Genomic DNA, 19,690 nt, shown 5'->3' with positions numbered 1-19,690 from the left:
ATACTTTATTTAGATATATTTCACTTTTAGCCATTCTTTCATCAGGCAATTAAAGTATCTGAGCTATTTAATATACCGAGCTATATTTTTTGGAAGTACAACCAACAACAAAATAATCCTTGCTTCTGCTAGGTTAGATTCCAGTCCCTGGAGAGACCTAAACTGCTTATCTCGTCCTGGTGAAAAGCCAGACTCTTGAAACTGAGAATATTACTTCCTTAAAGCATTCACCCTGGTAAGGAGAGAGACATATAAAATTGTAAGGTATTTAAAGTGTATCATGTGATGATTTGATATATAAATATAGAAAAGATGCCCCCTCAAAGTTAATTAACATCCCTATGATCTCACATATTTACCTTTTTGCTTTGGTGAGAAACATCTTTATTTGAGAAACATGGGACCTATATTTGGCAACAGTTTCACTTCTGTGTTGAGGTTAGATGTCATTATTTGACTCAGTTTGGTCATCAAATGTATGTCACTTCTCTGGGATATCTAGCTCAGACAATCAATTGATTGCTGAGATAAATGTCCCAGAGAACTCTTCCCCCAGCCCTGCAACCATGGTGTTCTAAGATGTTGTGAAAGAATAGCGTGGAATTAACTTAGACAATGCCTAAACATTGTTTTGTTGATTATTTCTTTTGTTGAATATTTGGAGTGAGTGGGAAGTAAGCTATTGTTTATATGCTTACACTAAAGTCTAGGAGGTGCTTATTAACAGTATAATCCAGGTTATCCTGACTAATAAAGGTCAGAATGGCTGGGATTCTAGGCAACTGTAGGATTCCTACATGATTAAAATTTCACTTGATATTAATGATCCTGAATTTAAAATGACTGATAGTTGTAATGGTGTTATGTGTGTGTGCACACACGTGAATATGTGTATATGCATATACAAGTACATATATTTTAGCCATATTTATCTGTGGAGAACTGAATTTAGGATGAGTTAGAATTTTTCCAGTTGAGCATGATAGAAAGAGTTGTTGAGGATGATTGCAAAAGCATGTTTGCAATGAAAAAAAAAAGAGTCATACCTTGGTGAGGAGAGAAGTGTTATTAGGGAAAGTGAAATGGATGTAAAAAGCAATGAACTGTCATCCTTGGTGGGGTCAAAATGTAAATGAAGTTTATTATATAATATTGAATCTACTGCAAATTCTGATATGTTGTAGAAAATGTGGGTCCTTAAAAATCCCTCATTTATAGAATTATTTGAATTTGTTGGATAAAAACTGGTAATTGAGAAAAAGAGGAAATAAGACCTTATTTTATGATGGAAGAATGACTGAAAATGGATCTGAAAAATAAAGGTAGAATTTGGATAGTTTTAAGGAAAAGTGAAAGGCATTTCAAAGAGAATATTCTAATCCTCTAAAAATCCACTATTATTTAGCAAACCTATTTTATTTCTCTATTTAAGTCAGTAGTCATTTCAAAGCTTTAAAATCCTCACTTCCCCATTCCCCTCAGTCTCACAGACAACATGTCTTTATAACTGGAGACTCTCAGGTACACACTTGCATAACCAGTCTTTTCCTGTCCTAAATACATCTTTGTCAACACCATTTCTTCTTGTTAAACCACTATTTGAAGATATATTTGAAATTCTGGATAGTATAGATTTTCTAGAAAAATACAATTCACCAGAACTTATCCCTCCAGGCAAAGGTCAAGCAGATAAAGTTATCAAAAAACTACCTTTACAGAAACGAAACAAAACCACCAATCCTAACTGGTTTCACAGGCAAATCATATAAATCTGCAAAGATAACCATGACATTGCATTTGTGCTCCTTACAGTGGTGGCAGTGTTTTGTTTTGTTTTTTTCTTCTATGGCTTATTAACCTCTACATGTTTTCCTATTTTGTCATATTGGTGTCTGTACCATTTAATTCCATTACTTCATAGAAACAGTTAACTCTAGTTATTAACGCAGAGTGTACAGATATGGTGTCATTCAAGATCAATAAATGTATGGTCATTAATACATATTATGTGCCTAGCAAGGTTGATTATACAAAAGTAATAGCTTTATATCATTAGAATTCAATAGAGGCACATACAATTGTAGGTTTTACTCCAAAGTCGTCAAACTTTGCTACTTTTTTATAGAGTGTACCTATTTTTGAGATATTTTATGAATATTTGAGTTCTTTTGTTCATATATAAATGAATTTAAAACATGAGCAACAAAAGTTATTAGAAGTCTTTAGTTAATGTGTGTGAATAGATTGCAAAAAGCTAATTCTTGACTAAACCTGACAATTAGCATGAACTAACAACTGATAGAATTTATTTTATATTTTGAAATGTTTGTTTATTTTGAGAGAGAGACAGAGAGACAGAGAATCCCAAGCAGGCTCCACACTGTCAGCGCAGAGCCTGGCATGGGGCGCAGTCTCACAGTGAGATCATGACCTGAGCCGAAATCAAGAGTCAGTCTCTTAACCAACTGAGCCACTCACGTGCCCCAGATATAATTTCTTCAAAAAAAAATTTGATTTCACTGTGTAATTCATAAGAATAGCAGTTGTAAAAGACTATAATGTTCTTACTAAATGGACGTAAGCCATAAACCCCAAGGCTTCAAAAGACTAATTGAAAGAATGTCCTTGAGGAGAAGATATAATAGAGAATAGCTTAGGGTGATTACATGTGGTGGTAGGGCCATTACCCAGCTTCCATAAAGTGTTAGGATTCCAAATTTTCTAACAATAGAGAATTGTTCTCTCTAACAAGAGAGAACAATAATATCTGAGAAGTAGAGTCAAGAATTAAAAACAAAATGATAGTCAGAAAAAGGTGGAAATAGTGGAGAAGCATAACTTGGGAACTTGAGAAATTAGAAACAGTAATAAGATAATGTAGTGGCATCGTTTAGGTTCTAACGTTTTTGATACCTTCATTTGGTGTTTTGCTTACCCCTTCTTCACCCTTTTGACAAGGGAGGGAGTCATTCCTACTCTAGGATTATGGGGGATGACCAAATACACAACACTTGATCCTGGAAAGATACTATTTCCAGCAGCTTATTAGTTACATATACTCAGCCCATGATAGAAGACATGCGTGCCACTCAAATGGATGCTTTACTTGGATGTTGCACTCAAATGTAGAGTGATAAAGAAAAGGCTGTGGGAGACAAGCTTTGTAGTCACAGGAGAGTGAGATGATCGCTGGGTTCCACGATGAGCTTATATTATAGTTTAATACATCAGAGAGAGAGAGAGTAAGAGAGAGAGAGTGTGTGTAGATATTCTTTTTAAAATTTAGAACTGGAGAGTGTAATGCTAAGTGAAATAAGCCATACAGAGAAAGACAGATACCACATGGTTTCACTCTTATGTGGATCCTGAGAAACTTAACAGGAACCCATGGGGGAGGGGAAGGAAAAAAAAAAAAAAGAGGTTAGAGTGGGAGAGAGCCAAAGCATAAGAGACTGTTAAAAACTGAGAACAAACTGAGGGTTGATGGGGGGTGGGAGGGAGGGGAGGGCGGGTGATGGGTATTGAGGAGGGCACCTTTTGGGATGAGCACTGGGTGTTGTATGGAAACCAATTTGTCAATAAATTTCATATATATAAAAAAAAAATTTAGAACAACTTTAGATTTACAGAAAAATAATGGGATAGAGTGTTAGCATCATATCCCATTATTATTAGTCCCATTATTAACATCTTATGTTAGTATGGTACAATTGTTACAATTAATGAACCAATATTGATACATTGTTATTGACTAGACTCCACACTTAATTCATATTTCTGAAGCTTTTACCTAACCTCCTTTCTCTGGCCTAGGACCTTATATGACAGATCACATTACATTTAACGATCGTGTCTTGTCAGTTTCATCTTGGCTACGAAATATTCTTAAATTGTTGTCTTTGATAACCTTGACAGTTTTTAACAATATTGTGCAGGTACCTTGTAGAATACCCCTCATATGGAATTTATCAGATGTCTTTGTAACGATTAGACTGGAGTTAAGGGTTTTGGAGGGGAAAGACCATAAAGTAAAGTACCATTTTCATTCCATCATGTAAAGGGTACACACTAGTGACATGACCTCACTATCGATGTTGACCTTGATTACGAGGCTGAGGTAGTGCTTAACAAGTTTCTCCACTGCAAAGTTATGCTCTTCCCTCCTTCACACTGTACTCATTGGAAGGAAGTCACTATGTGCAGCTCATTTCTCAGGTGACTCAGTCGAGCCCACGTCAACACACAGGCTCTCTGCTGTCAGTACAGAGTCCCCTTGGGATCCTCTGTCTCCCTGTCTCACTGTTCCTCCCCTGCTCTCATGCCCTCTCTCTCTCTCTCTCTCTCTCTCTCTCTCTCTCTGTTTTAAAAATAAACAAACAGTGGAAAAGCAAATATGCTCTAAGATCATCTTGTATATTTCCTGCCCCAGTTTAAGAATCAGCCATTTCTGGAGGTGCCTGGGTAGTTCCTTTGGTTAATCATCTGACTTCAGCTCAGGTCATGATCTCCCAGTTAGTGAGTTCAAGCCCCAGGTGGGCTCTGTGGGGCTCTGTGCTGACAGCTCAGAGCCTGGAGCTTGCTTAGGATTCTGTGTCTCCCTTTCTCTCTGCCCCTCCCCAACTCGTGCTCTGTTTCTCTGTCTCTCAAAAATAAATAAATGTTGAAAAAAATTTAAATAATCAGCTATTTCTTCAAGCAAGTTTGGGTACTTTTATTAGAAAATATTAGGAACTATATACACATATCAAATATTCCTATGTGAAACCATCTGTATATAAATTAAGCCAAACATAGGTTCATACTGATGTTTCCAACAAAAGTGATCCATGTGGTAATGGATATAATTGGAACATCAGTAAGAATCTATTATCAAGATTTTTGGAATTATATATGAGGATGATTTTTTTTAGAAATGACACACATTTATAAGAAGAATTAACCCCTTTGTTTCTCTAATGATTTTTTTTAATGTGAATACAAAATGTCTTCTTTTTGTTACTTCATATGCACAACTTTGGCTTATTTGATATGATCAGAAATTTAGTTCATAAATCTTAGAGATTATGTAATCCATTTATCCCACTTTACATGGCAAAATAAAATACAGAACATTTAAGGCATTTCACATATTTGTATTTGAACAAATTGGTGGCTAGTTTAGTTTCAATTCAAAGTTCTATTCCAAAGCTTTAAATATATGCTTGCAAATTGTAATGGACACTAGCAGGTATTAATGAAACCCAAATAAAGAAAAAAATAGTTCAAATTAGCTATGTTTAATTAAATATCAATGTGACTTAAATAATAACAAAGTGAAAGTAAAAAAGAGAAAAGTGAAATGAGAATAACATACTGAAAACATTTTGCCACCAAGAATCCTTTTTTGAAATCCTGAATATCACTGATTTAGGCAGCAGTATTCTACATTCAAAGAACATTAGTTTGAGAATCAGAAAACTATATATAGGTTTATGATTTTATCTGTTTATTCAACTGTGAAATTTGGTTATTCTCTCAATGATAACTGAGTTTTAAAATTCCATGGACTTAATATTTACAAAATTATTTCTAATCAATTGAAAAATGTTTTCTTTTGATACTTTTTAAGTTTGTAGAAATTCACAGGTTATTTGAGAGATCATTCAAACATAAATCAAGAGAGAATGTCATAACCAAATACCAAATTTTCTGGTCTCCAATTGAACCTGGGCCTTACCTGAAAGAACACTTAAATTGTTATTATATTAATAGCAGTAAAGTTTTCTTTCCTAATTGGCTTAGTGGTTCTCAAGTAGGATGGTGGTACCTTAACCGACCTTTTTGTCATGAATTCCATTGCCAATATTTTATTCAGGTGTGTTTTGTAATGAGACTCAGGTGTCTAATAATTTGGACTCTTGGGCCACCATGACAATACTAGCAACTCTATGAAACCAGACAGCTCGTTAATGGGTCTTCTTGTTTCCAAGCACAGTTTTTTTTTTTTTAATCATATAGAAAAATATCTGGTTCACATGTGTGTTTTGAATCAACTAAAATAGCATAGATTTCAAACTAAATACAATTAAACTAACAAGATGTATCTCAGGTCAGCTATCTATATCAGTTCAAGAGCCTCCTAATGTCTAAAACATTTATTTATAAATGTAGAATATAAAAGTGCAATATCTAGGTTAGTAGAAATGAGACATCCAGAAAATTCTGTACTCATTACGTTATTCAAAGCTCATCTGGAAAATTTATAAATTACAATGAGATATATTCATTCTTCGCTGGTCAACCCATAAAGAAGCAAATGCAGTGATTCTTGCTTTAAAATGGCAACACTTTGGGTATCTGCTGAACATTTTTTTCAGGGTTTTGACAAAATATTATAAATATCCAGAAGATTTGGTCATTTTTTTCTACTTTCTGGTATCTCATCATAGCACATTGTATCAGCTGAGGGAATATGTGAAGACAGTGCTCAACTTTTATTCAATATATATTCTACTCACAAGAAGGAAACTTCTTGGGGCGCCTCAGTGGCTCAGTCGGTTAAGCGTCAGACTTCCACTCAGGTCATGATCTCGTGGTTCTTGAGTTCGAGCCCCATGTCGGGCTCTGTGCTGACAGCTCAGAGCCTGGAGACTGCTTAGAATTCAGTGTCTCCCTGTCTCTCTGACCTTCCCCTTCTCACATTCTGTCTCTCTCTCTCTCTCAAAAATAAATAAACATTAAAAAAATCATTTTTAAAAAGAAGGAAACTTCTTTAATATGAAATAAACTTCAGTTAGAAAGCTAATGGATTCATTTCACTTTGGAGTTAATATATTTGGTTGATTTTACACATGTTTTTAGTCATTCACAAAAAAGACTGTCCGTTAGGATTGCAGTCAAAGTGTCAGATTACATTACAATAAAGACCTACCTTCAAGATCTCATTGGTGTTTTAGTAACAAAAACTTATTATGGTTTGAAGTGATCTGTTTTACAGTAAATTTTATTCCATTCCAGCCATCTTAACATAAATGTATTAAAACATTCCTAATTGGAATTTGATTGCAAAATCTAAACTCCTTGATTAATAACACGGTCCCCTTTAAAATCCATATATTCTCAGCGATTTCTAGTAATAATATTAAGGATTGATACTTTATTTTCCGTGCCTATGTATTGGTAATTTGAGTAACACATTTGGATTAATGAGAATTAGACACCTATACTTCTATTACTATTATAACTCTTGAAAATTTCACCAGTATGTTACTAGTTGCCACTGAAACGTGAATGTTTACTTTTTTAGAAAATTGGATAGCATTCTTTATTGTGTTCATTGTGCCTATCTAAGGAAAAAATATCCAAGGGTACCAAGAGACTCATTCACCTCTGTCCCCATGACACAACAGTTTTAATCTCTCCCGAGGCAGAAGAACGCAAAACCCAGTAAGATTTGCTAGACACCTTTACATCGCATGAATGCAATCCTGAAATCTTTTATTTTCTTTTTCTTCACTCCCTTAAATTTCACTTACATTGTATCTTTGTAAATATCTAAGTGTTTATTTTTCTTCTGAAAAGATTGAATACTGGTTTTTGTTCTTATTTAATAAATACTTATTAATATTCAACTATGTTGATTCCATTTTTTAATATTCACTTATTTGCCTAGAACCTGTTTAAAATAAGCAATTCCTTGGTAACTGCTTGAAAACACTAATCACTTTCATAGGGTTTATTTTAGTAGATACACCAAAGTAGGGTACTTTAAAATATCTCTGATCCACAGGGAAAAGAAATTCAGGATCATATTGAAACAATCTTGAAAATAGTAATTTCAAATTTATCACATGAAAGATATAGAAAATGTTAATATAAAAAAGATTAAAATTTTTATCAGGTTTACACATTATTGTCTAGTATTTTACATGCGTTTGGGAAACATACGCATATGATGAGTTAATGATTAAAGACATTTTTTAATCTTCATATTGATTGTGAACTTTCATAAATATTTAATGTTGTAGATGACATCTCTTTATTTGGCCTCAGTCGGATCACATTTTTTTTAGATTTCCTCTAAGTCCTGTAGACATTCCTATCTGTTTTCTGTAAATGTCCTATCTTCTCTATAGGATGCTTTAAGGTCAGATATCTCAGGGCTTATGCCTTGTCATGTTTTCCTTGAAAGATCTCTACCATTTTGATGGCTTCAGTCACAATCCATATGCCCAAAACTCTACATTGCCATGTCTATCCCACATTTCTTCTCTGATATGGTAACGTTAAAATATCCGCTGGACATGTCTACCAGAAGTTGTTTTATTTTCATTTTTGTTTTTATTTTCTTGTGGTTATTGCTGTTTACTATCTCTAACTATTTCTTTTAACTGAAGTATTCTTCATCTTTTGCCTTCATTTAGCTAACTGATATCCCTATTTCAAGTGTGAGCATCGGAGTCACTTCTTCAGAAAGGACTTACAGTATTTTTTTTTCCCATCCTCTAATGTAGATTCAGAGACTCTATATTATAATGTTATAGCACCTGGTGTATTTACATCTTTATACAGGACTATATAAACTCAAGGCCTGAGATCATGTTTGATATATTAACCTTAAGGTCTATAGAACTTAGTATAGTGTATGACATTTTAAATTCTCAATATTTAATAATTTTGGCTTATTTTCAGGTAAATTTGTATAAGACAAACAAACCGTAACCCCTAAGGAAGGTGGGGTAGTTATTACCATTAATGTTTGGTTATAGAATAGTAGGAATGAAATTGAAATCTCAGATATTCTAAACCTCAATTCAATCTTTTCTCTACCATCTATGATTAAATATTATGTTGATGTTTACAATATTAAAGGTGTTCAACATGAACAGTAAATTTTATTATTAATATGATTGTGACCAAGTTACATATTTAAATACATTTTGATGTTAATATTTACCAATATAATAGCTGAGATCTTTGTGCAGGTCCCTATGACTTATTCTCTTTTATGGCCCCAAATTTTTACTGTGTTTTTAGAGCAAGTGGTATAGGATTATGTAAGTATATTTTTAGTGATTAGTTTCTATAATTTTCTTCATGTAAAGTAGATGGCAATAAAGTGTACATTAGTATATATTTGCTACACCATGTCAATTTTTACCTACTGGTATAAACTTTTTGCCTTATTACTAATAAGGGAAATTAACAATTCTGAAAGTAATCCTATGTAGAATGTCCAATAGAACTCTCAAATAGTCCAACCGACATTTAGTCTTTACATTAACTCCACAAAATACTAATAGAGATTATTTTTCTAAATAAAATACAATAGTTATACCTCATCCTCAACTCTATCAAAAATCCAAAGAATATGTAATGTTTTAAAAATCAGTTTCTAACATACTATATAGTTGTCTTTGCATTAGATTCCATTAGATTAAAATCTATGAACTGAAAACAAAATCTTTCCAGATGTTTTTATCTGATAGGCCTCAATTATAATGATAGTAAGCCTATAATTTAAGCTAATGTATAAACAGGGGAAAAAAGCACATTTTTAATCTGTCATTCACTTAGGAAAATTATTTTCTACCAGGTGACATTTATGGCTATCTCTGCTTAAGGTGAAAATTCTCTGGAACTATATAGACATTAAAACATAGGGGCGCCTGGGTGGCGCAGTCGGTTAAGCGTCCGACTTCAGCCAGGTCACGATCTCACGGTCCGTGAGTTCGAGCCCCGCGTCAGGCTCTGGGCTGATGGCTCGGAGCCTGGAGCCTGTTTCCGGTTCTGTGTCTCCCTCTCTCTCTGCCCCTCCCCCGTTCATGCTCTGTCTCTCTCTGTCCCAAAAATAAATAAACGTTGGAAAAAAAAAAAAAAAAACAGAAATAACCACCTATTTTTTCCCTATTGTACTCTCATTTGAAATCCTGCTGTTGTTTCTAATTTATTTATTTTTTCTTCCCCCTCCTGTGGAGACTTCTAAACTATTGCATTTGCTCTGTAGTTTATGTGGGAGATACATGAAACCATTTAGAATGATTTATGTTTAAATGACTTGATCTAATTCCCTTACTTTATCATTTGTCGTTTTGTTTATAGTTTAAATCAGTGAACCACAGTTAAATAACTAAATTAAAATATGGAGAAATTTATAACATCATTAAAAATAATGACAAAAATCAAGGACAAAAATAAATTGTCATATGTTTTTGTTTTTGTTTTCTTCCATGCAATGTATTGAACAAACCAATCACTCTTTGTAAATGGAAACTGGATTTTATGAAGCATAAAAACAAAGAATGAAAATTTACATTGATGGTAGAAGAAAATCAGGAAAACTAATTTATCTATAAATACATAAATATAATAAGAAATCATGGTTCTCATTACTGGGAAGTATGTATATCTTCTTTTCCTGTAAGTCTTCTTTCTAAAAACTTAATCATTCTATTTTCTAAGTCATCTTTTAAAAACAAAAGTGGATTGTGATCAAACTGTCTTTCCTAAAAATATGTGAAATGATTTTACAGTTTTTAAAAATTTTTTAATGTTTATTTATTTTTGAGAGAGAGTCAGAGCACGAGCATGAGCATGAGCAGGAGAGGAACAAAGAGAGGGAGACACAAGTCCGAAGCAGGCTCCAGGCTCTGAGCTGTCAGCACAGAGCCTGACGTAGGGCTCCAACTCACAAACCACCCGGATTTGCTTTTGAGCTCATTTTTATCCCTGCAACATCACACCACTTTAAGATATATTCTGAATTCTAACAAAGTAAAATAATGCAAATAGATTGTTGACAAAAACATACTACAGTCTTCATTTGCCATTTTTACTTTCTCAAACCTGCAGAAAAATAATTGTGCATTTCAGCAAGGCAATAAAGTACACTCACCGAGTCAGTATGAGCTCATTGGATGAAATACACTAGTAGTGTAACAAGAATTTTATGTTTCGTAAGACAGTATCTGTCATACTTTGTACTAAACTGATATCATTGAGTTGAAAGAAGAAAGGATTTACTACTATCTGAAATGGCCATTTCATGATTTGTAGGGTAGAGAAGGAATTTCTGGGCAGAAAAACAAGGTAACCCCTGGAAGGGAGAAGGAGGTGGCCTAAGGCCTGGCATTGAATATCTGTCCAGTGAGTACCTGAGATGAAAAGACCAGGCTGACTATTCTCAAAGTGCCATCTAAGAAACTAACAGAAAGACAGCTGGCAACTTTTTACTCAGCAGCCACTAAACCTTGTATTTGTGAAATTCTTCACATCAATATGAAAGAATGATAGAAAATTGGTCTAAGAAATGTTAAGAAGATGAAGAGAGAAAACTTGTGTGGCTATCTCAGTCATCCCTCTGCTTCCATTATGAGAGCCAAGATTGGCATAATGTCAATGGGAACAAGAACTAGTTACTGGAAGATATATACCCACTAAAGTATGGGCATGACATCGTGACAGATTTGTGTAAGACTAAGAGAGGAGGACCCAACATGAATTTAGGTCATAGGTATGTCACTGGTAGAATAATGACTACATTAAATAAATGACACAAATAAGAGAGAGATTTTTAAGGCAGAAAATAAAAGTTCAGTAATAGATGTGTTGAGGTTATGATAGTAGCAGAACAGTTGAAGTCAGACTTTCTGATCTAGTGAATTTGAATGTAAATAATACAGCTATGTTTATTAGATATAGTTAATAGTTCTAGTAAATATAATAGAGCCATTAATTACTATTTAAAAACAGGTTGCTTTACTTACGAAATTTGGGATGATGTGTGGTGATAGATTCTTTTGAATAAGAAAATCTGTTAATTGTCTTATTTAATTATGCAAAAATCGATATATGATACATTAAAAGGCATTTCTTGTTCCATGGGCACCATTTTTGAGGAGAAATGAAGAAACTATTAGAAAAAAAGGGGGCCTCTACAGCCAGTCCAGGAAGAATTTTTTTTCCACTAAGTGGCAAAATCACTTGTGTTAAATGTCTAATATTCAGTTTTAATTGTTTTTTATGTGTTTTTCCTATAACTACTTCTTTGCTTTGTTATATTCTGTCAGTTATTAAGCCTTCCAACACTAGCGTTTGTCAGTAAGAGAAATAGGAAAAGACATTTTCAAAATACTTATAAAAGTACATAGAGAAATATTCATAAGTACCAGAAAATATGTTCTTGTTTGTTTCTCTTTCCCTAAGTATACTGCTGAATCAGAAACTACATAGGGAATGTAGCCCTGAGATGAAGAGAGACTTTTGTGACCCCCACATTTTATATTAATATATTCCTGATACCCTATTGCCTAACATAGCAATTTTCAATTTTATTTAAGCTGTGTGACTTGACATCATCCAAATGTCTCTATTCATGTATTTAATAAATTTGTATATAATGTTACTCTAAGCCAGACAATAGTTGAAGCACTTCACAAATAAATCATTTAAATCTCTTAGCAACATTATAAGATGCATATTACTATTATCACCACTTTCATTTAGGGAAATTGAACAGAGGGAGGTGAAGTAATATTTCTGAGTCACACAGGCTGGTGAGAGGTAGAGACCTCTAGCTCTTGAGTCTGTTCTCTTAACCACAACACCATGCTATCTCTATACCTATAGCAATTAAAGTGTTCCCATTATTGTAGAGAAAATATCCTTGAAACTTCTCCATCTTCCTTGCACAAGAGAAATTTCACAGGGATTGGAATAGGGGTCCATTCTATTTAGAACTTGCCTGCTTTTCATGCAGAGATACAATCCGTGTATTCTGAGAACTGGTTGTGGATTTCTTTCCATGAAAAAAGGCTAAGTAGGTTTGGGTAATGGACTCATTAGCCTTTATTTATTGCAATGAAAAATTTTCCTAAATGCAGTTATATGTAAGAACTTAGTGTGTGATGTTTTGCATTTAAACGAAAACTGGTATTTGTAGTCTAGAAGTGAAGTGCTACTGGGAAAAGAGGAGTCAGGTTAATAAAATAAAATGATCAAACTTTGTAGAAACTGGAATTTAAGTAGGGGATAAGAAATTCACTCATTCAAATAAATTAGGGCTGTTTAAAAAATTGGAATCGTTTTAGATTCTGTGGGACTCTCTGGAAGAACAGAAAAGAGTGAAGCAGAGATGTCAAACAATAGCAAAGGATAGGCAAGGAGTTAACCATGCTCTAATCTCCTCCCTGCCTATAAAGATCTCTAACAGATTAGGTCTGAGCTCAAGAGAAAAAGAGTTTTAATTTGATAATAAATCAGTGTTTTAACGTAGACAGGACCAAATTATTTTATTGCTTGAAACTGAAGTTTTTCATTAAGAATTGAAACTGAGGGACGCCTGGGTGGCGCAGTCGGTTGAGCGTCCGACTTCAGCCAGGTCACGATCTCGCGGTCCGTGAGTTCAAGCCCCGAGTCAGGCTCTGGGCTGATGGCTCAGAGCCTGGAGCCTGTTTCCGATTCTGTGTCTCCCTCTCTCTCTGCCCCTCCCCCGTTCATGCTCTGTCTCTCTCTGTCCCAAAAATAAATAAAACGTTGAAAAAAAAAAAAAAAAAGAATTGAAACTGACATAAACTAAGGGTTATTCCTAGGATTTCAATCAAGGATATGGAGGGGAGATATAATGTTGACAAAATAATAATATGTGTCACGTTCTGCTTATTAAATAATTTAGTTACATTTATTTTCCTGAGTTTTTTGTAATGCAAATTGGTCATTATATGGGGAAAAAAAACTAGATAATGCTAAAGCAACTACCAAAGAACATTACCAATATTCTACCTTACAAATATTATTATCCCACAAATGGGAACATCACATTTTTTCTCTGAAATACCAGTGATATTTAAGTGCCTTTTGAAGATTATCCTAAGGTTATTAGAGGACTGGTCTAAGTTCTACATGTGTTTTTCTCATAAGTAAAATTCCTCTACATATTTCCAGAAGAGTGTTAGTTTCACAATGATACTTTTCCCCCTAGTGCTTAGTGTAACTTAACCACTCAAAATACTCTATCCAGCAAGGCTATTACTCATAACAGAAGGATAGATAAAGAGTTTCCAAGATAAACAAAAACTAACAGAGTCTGTGACCACTAAACCAATTCTACAAGAAATATTTAAGAGGACTCTTTGGAAGGGTAAGACTAAAAGTGACAAAGACTAGAATGGAACAGAGAAAATTTCCAGAAACAATGACAAAACAAGTAATAAAATGGCACTAAATACATATCTATCAATAATTACTCTGAATGTAAATGGACTAACTCTAATCAAAAGATATAGGATGTTAGAATAATAAAAAAATAATAAGACCCATCAATATATTACCTAAAGACTCATTTAAGACCTAAAGACACCTCCAGATTGAAAGTGAGGGTATGGAGAAAAATTTATCAGGCAATGGACATTTAAAGAAATTCAGGGCAGCAATACTTATATCAGAAAAACTAGATTTTAAAGCAGACTATAACAAGAGATGAAGAAGGGCATGATATCATAATAAAGGGGACCATCCAACTAGAGCTAACAATTGTAAATATTTGTGCCCCCAACTTGGAGTTACCCAAATATATTAAAAAAATGAGTAACAAACATAAAGGAACTCATTGGTAATAATACAATCTTAGCAGGGCATTTTAACTTACATCAATGGAAAGATCATCTAAACAGAAAATCAACAAGCAAACAATAGGTTTAAATGACATAATGGACTAGATGGACTTAACTGATATATTCAGAATACTTCATCCTAAAGTAGCAGAATACAAATTTTTTTCAAATGCACATGCAATACTCTCCAGAAGAGATCACATACTAGGTCATGTCAGGCCTCAACAAATACAAAAAGATTGAGATTATACAATGAGTCTTTTCTTTTTTTTTTCTTTATTTTTTTAATATGAAATTTATTGTCAAATTGGTTTCCATACAACACCCAGTGCTCCTCCCAACAGGTGCCCTCCTCAATACCTATCACCCACCCTCCACTCCCTCCCACCCCCCAACAAGCCTCAGTTTGTTTTCAGTTTTTAAGAGTTTCTTATGTTTTGGCTCCCTCCCTCTCTAACCTTTTTTTTTTTTCCCGTCCCCTCCCCCATGGTCTTCTGTCAGCTTTCTCAGGATCCACATAAGAGTGAAAACATATGGTATCTTTCTCTGTATAACTTATTTCACTTAGCATAACACTCTCCAGTTCCATCCATGTTGCTACAAAAGGCCGTATTTCATTCTTTCTCATTGCCACATAGGATTCCGTTGTGTATATAAACCACAATTTCTTTATCCATTCATCAGTTGATGGACATTAGGCTCTTTCCATAATTTGGTTATTGTTGAAAGTGCTGTTATAAATATTAGGATACAAGTGCCCCTATGCATCAGCACTCCTGTATCCTTGGGTAAATTATTAGCAGTGCTATTGCTGGGCCATAGGGTAGATCTATTTTCAATTTCTTGAGGAACCTCCACACTGTTTTCCAGAGTGGCTGCACCAGTTTGCATTCCCACCAACACTGCAAAGAGGGTTCCTGTATCTCCACATCCTCTCCAGCATCTATAGTCTCCTGATTTGTTCATTTTGGCCACTCTGGCATGAGGTGGTATCTCAGTGTGGTTTTGATTTGTATTTCCCTTATGAGGAGCAACGTTGAGCATCTTTTCGTGTGCCTGTTGGCCATCTGGATGTCTTCTTTAGAAAAGTGTCGATTCATGTTTTCTGCCCATTTCTTCACTGGATTATTTGTTTTTTGGGTGTGGAGTTTGGTGGGTTCTTTATAGATTTTGGATACTAGCCCTTTGTCCAATATGTCATTTGCAAATATCTTTTCCCATTCCGTTGGTTGCCTTTAATTTTGTTGATTGTTTCCTTTGCAGTGCAGAAGTTTTTATCTTCATGAGGTCCCAATAGTTCATTTTTGCTTTTAATTCTTTTGCCTTTGGGGATGTGTCAAGTAAGAAATTGCTGCGGCTGGGGTCAGAGATGTTTTTCTCTGCTTTCTCCTCTAGTGTTTTGATGGTTTCCTATCTCACATTCAGGTCGTTTATCCATTTTGAGTTTACTTTTGTGAATGTTGTAAAAAGTGGTCTAGTTTCATCCTTCTGCATGTTGCTGTCCAGTTTTCCCAGCACCATTTGTTAAAGAGACTGTTTTCCATTGGATATTCTTTCCTGCTTTGTCAAAGATTAGTTGGCCATATTTTGTGGGTCCAATTCTGGAGTCTCTAATCTATTCCACTGGTCTATGTGTCTGTTTTTGTGCCAATACCATGCTGTCCTGATGATTACAGCTTTGTAGTAGAGACTAAAGTCTAGGATTGTGATGCCTCCCACTTTGGTCTTCTTCTTCAAAATTACTTTGGCTATTCGGGGCCTTTTGTGGTTCCATACAAATTTTAGGATTGCTTGTTCTAGCTTCGAGAAGAATGCTGGTGCAATTTTGATTGGGATTGCATTGAATGTGTAGATAGCTTTGGGTAGTATTGACATTTTGACAATATTTATTCTTCTAATCCGTGAGCATGGAATGTTTTTCCATTTCTTTGTATCTTCTTCAATTTCTTTCATAAGTTTTCTATAATTTTCAGCATACAGATCTTGTACATATTTGGTTAGGTGTATTCCTAGGTATTTTATGATTCTAGGTGCAATTGTGAATGGGATCAGTTTCTTTATTTGTCTTTCTGTTGCTTCATTGTTAGTGTATAAGAATGCAACTGATTTCTGTACATTGATTTTGTATCCTGCGACTTTGCTGAATTCATGTATCAGTGCTAGCAGACTTTTGGTGGAGTCTGTGAGGTTTTCCATGTATAATGTCATGTTATCTGTGAAAGCTTGACTTCTTCTTTGCCAGTTTTGTTGCCTTTGATTTCCTTTTGTTGTCTGATTGCTGATGCTAGCACTTCCAACACTATGTTAAAAAGCAGCGGTGAGAGTGGACATCCCTGTTGTGTACCTGATCTCAGGGGTATGCTCTCAGTTTTTCCCCATTGAGGATGATGTTAGTGTGGGCTTTTCATAAATGGCTTTTATGATGTTTAAGTATGTTCCTTCTATCCCAACTTTCTTGAGGGTTTTTATGAAGAAGGGATGCTGAATTTTGTCAAATGCTTTTTCTGCATCAATTGACAGTATCATATGGTTCTTTTCTTTTATTAATGTGATGTATCACATTGATTGATTTGCAAATGTTGAGCCAGATCTGTAGCTCAGGAATGAATCCCACTTGATCGTGGTGAGTAATTCTTTATACGCTGTTGAATTCAATTTGCTAGTGTCTTGTTGAGAATTTTGTATCCATATTCATCAGGGATATTGGCCTGTAGTTCTCTTTTTTGATGGGTCTCTGATTTAGGAATCAAAGTAACACTGACTTCATAGAATGAGTCTGGAAGTTTTTCTTCCCTTTCTATTTTTGGAGGCAGCTTGAGAAGGATAAGTATTATCTCTGTTTTAAATATCTGTAGAATTCCCCATGGAAGCCATCTGGTCCTGGACTCTTATTTGTTGGAAGATTTTTGATAACTGATTCAATTTCTTCACTGGTTCTGGGTTGTTCAAGTTTTATATTTCTTCCTGTTTGAGTTTTGGAAGTGTGTGGGTGCTTAGGAATTTGTCCATTTCTTGCAGGTTGTCCAGTTTGTTGGCATATAATTTTTCATAGTATTCCCTGATAATTGCTTGTATTTCTGAGGGATTGGTTGTAACAATTCCATTTTCATTTTTGATTTTATCTATTTGGGTCATCTCCCTTTTCTTTAAAAAAATTTTTTTAACGTTTATTTATTTTTGAGAGAGAGAGAGACAGAGCATGAATGGGGGAGGGTCAGAGAGAGAGGGAGACACAGAATCCGAAACAGGCTCCAGGCTCTGAGCAGTCAGCACAGAGCCCGACGCAGGGCTCGAACTCACGGACCACGAGATCATGACCTGAGCCGAAGTCGGACGCTTAACCGACTGAGCCCCCCAGGTGCCCCTCTCCCTTTTCTTTTGAGAGCCTGGCTAGAGGTTTATCAATTTGTTTATTTTTCAGAAAACCAATTCTTGGTTTCATTCATCTGCTCTACAGTTTTTTTTTTAGATTCTATATTGTTTATTTCTGTTCTGATCTTTATTATTTATTTTCTTCTGCTGGGTTTGGGGTGTCTTTGCTGTTCTGCTTCTATTTCCTTTAGGTGTGCTGTTAGATTTTGTATGTGGGCTTTTTCTTGTTTCTTGAGATAGGCCTGGATTGCAATGTATTTTCCTCTCAGCACTGCCTTCACTGCATCCCAAAGCATTTGGATTGTTGTATTTTCATCTTCATTTGTTTCAATATATTTTTTTTTTTACTTTCTTCTCTAATTGCCTGGTTGACACATTCATTCTTTAGTAGGGTGTTCTTTAACCTCCATGCTTTTGGGAGTTTTCGAGACTTTTTCCTGTGGTTGATTTCAAGCTTCATAGCATTGTGGTCTGAAAGTGTGCATGGTATGATCTCAATTCTTTTTATACTTATGAAGGGCTGTTGTGTGACCCAGACTGTGATCTATCTTGAGAATGTTCCATATGCAACTTGAGAAGGAAGTATATTCTGTTGCTTGGGATGCAGAGTTCTAAATATATCTGTCATGAACCTAAATTACGTTAAGATAGAACTTGCTAAATATATGCCAAATGTTTGTAAAAGAATGAGGTAGATGAGGCATATTTATGCATGAGTGTCAGTGCTAAAATGTAGGTATACAGAGTATGTATGATATCATAACATTCGTATGAAATAGTTTGGATAGATAAATAGGTAAATTGACAGGTGATAGTTGATAGTGGAATCAACAAATATACAGGTATCACAGCTATCCCTCTGCACACCTATGCTTACAATATTTGAAAATTTTGTATATGCAAAATTATTTATTCACTTATTTATTTACTTACCTATTTTTGAGAGAGAGAGCGTGCATGCAAGCAGAAGAGGGACAGGGACGGGGACAGAGGATCTATAGTGGGCTCTGTGCTAACAGCAGAGAGCCTGATTCAGGGCTTGAACTCACAAACCATGAGATCATGACCTGAGTAGATAACTGACTGAGCCACCATGCAGGGACCCCAAAATTGAAGTATTTATTAAAAAACAACACTCAAAAGGCATACCAGGAGTTTGTAATTATGTCTGCCTCTGTGGAAAACTGAATACCTGGGGAGAAAAGAAAATTAACGCTTATTCCTTGCTAAAATATTTTTATTTTTTACCACATACATGTACTACTTTAATAAGTTTAAAGCTTAAAAATTAAGAAATTTCTTTTTTTTTAATTTTGATTTTGGAGTCTTACTGGGCTCTAGTGGAAGTACTGGAATCTGCTGTCAACCTTTCCTCAGTGTTTCAGTTTCCCATTGCAGAATTGCCAGACAAAATACAGAACTATAGCATACCCAATTAACATTAAATTTTAGATAGACTATGAACTTAAGGATAAGTATATGCCAAATATTGCATAGGATACCATTTGCTAAATATGGCAATCCTACCTTTAGTTTGGCATCTAATGCAAGAAATAAGATTGTTAATTAGGGTGATCACATAATTGATTATACCAATCAGAGCTCTATTTGAGAGTAAAAGTGTTAGTATCTGTAATTGTATCATGTCAATACAGTTAAACCAGGACTATAAGCTGGATTTATAAGGAAATCTTAAATATAATTCTTCACTAGGTGGTTTAGCAAGAAGA

Source organism: Lynx canadensis, chromosome A1 (assembly GCF_007474595.2).
Source record: "Lynx canadensis isolate LIC74 chromosome A1, mLynCan4.pri.v2, whole genome shotgun sequence".
Classification (NCBI taxonomy): Eukaryota; Metazoa; Chordata; class Mammalia; order Carnivora; family Felidae; genus Lynx; species Lynx canadensis.
This window is presented reverse-complemented; position numbering follows the sequence as displayed.